This window comes from Galeopterus variegatus, unplaced genomic scaffold (genome assembly GCF_000696425.1).
Source record: "Galeopterus variegatus unplaced genomic scaffold, G_variegatus-3.0.2 Scaffold544, whole genome shotgun sequence".
Lineage (NCBI taxonomy): Eukaryota > Metazoa > Chordata > Mammalia > Dermoptera > Cynocephalidae > Galeopterus > Galeopterus variegatus.
The window spans coordinates 535,450-537,053 of NW_007726655.1; positions in this window are offsets into that span (position 1 = coordinate 535,450).

A 1,604-nucleotide genomic window follows, 5' to 3' on the forward strand; every position below is an offset into this window, starting at 1 on the left:
AGCTGGTCTCCTTACCTCCGTCCTTGGGCCACACTCCCTGTTATGCCCACAGTCCCTTCTCATTAATGAAGTCAGAGATAATCTCTCTAAGGCACAAATCAGATCATATCACTTCAGCTTTTTTTTTCACAAACAAATAAACTGAAATGTATAGAAAAGCTACATAATGTACAGACATTATACCAGTGGTCTGCTTTGTGTATATGGAAGTTAAAAAAACAAAAACCACTCAATGACTTAAGGATGTGACCCTTTGAAGGCAGCATGGCCACATGACTAGTTCTGTCCATTGAGTCGTGGGGGAAGTGATTTGAGTCCTTTCTAGGCTGGAGAACTTAATTGTCAGTGTGATACTCTCCCATTTTGGCAATGCGGTGACAGCCTCCATAAGCCTGGATTCCTGTGTGATCACAATGAATGGAACTTTCCTGACAATCTTTGTTGAACACATAGTGTGAGTAACTGACAAACTTGGTCATTTCAAGCCAATAAAATTCTAGGCATAACCTAAACTATTCTGATACAGATATTAAAGCTAGAAGAAGGATGCTTTTATAACAACAACAGCAGCAAAACAAAGCGACAAAAAAACCCCACCAACCCTGAAATATATGACATTGGCTTATGAGCCACATGGTAGTGGTGAGAAAACTGATTTTGGAGGCTGGAAAGTTGGCAATCCATGTTATTTAATGACAAATCATTGATAAAGCTGTCATCTTCAGTCATTTGGAAGGCATACTATGCACATTGTTAATTTATATATCTATGAGAAGAGGTTGGGAAACAGAATATTGTAGTGTGCACTGGCTGCTGTTGGCTACATTAGGCAAGGTCCTACAAGAAAGAGAGGCACTCGGAAAAGAACCAGCTTACTCACAAGCAGGAATGAAAGAGAATAGAAAGGATTCAAAAATTCCAGGATAAGTGGGGTTGCAAGGCCATCTGCTTCTCAATTCTAAACTATAAAAGATAAGAATGAGAAAGGCTGTGAGCAACAAAGGCTAATTAAAACTCAGCCTCGTGAGGGCGATCAAATTAAGGGTATAGTCATTGCACGTAGTCGTTAAAATCTCCAAGTGGAGTAAGGTGTCTTAAAGTAAAGATCCAGTGAAGGGCAGGGGGCCTAGTAAATCCTCTTAATTGCATAAAAGCACTCAAGGAAAGGAGATAAAGATGTCACATGCACTTACATTAAGTCTGGATATATATATATAATGGTGACAAAGCAAAGAAATAGCAAACATGGGAATCACTGTGAGAAAGGACTGAGGGTATGGTTGATGACACACACGGCTGACTGAAGTACAGTACCTGGGGAGGCTCGTCTACTGAGTTTTTGAGAGTTATAAAGACAGAGGAACCATGGGGCTTGGCTAAAGGAGGCAATGACTGCTGAGACCTTGACCTCTGACCATTTAGGGCAAGAAGTGGACTAGGACAGATGCTCAATCTCCTAAGAAGTCATATTCCACATGTTTATTTTAGATGTAGTCAGGAGGGACAAAGGACAAGGAAAAACTTCCCATGGGGTGGACACAACAGTGAAGGAGAAAAGTGGAGGGGGAGCTCCTTCTACCTAAGAATCAGAGATTAATTAAAGT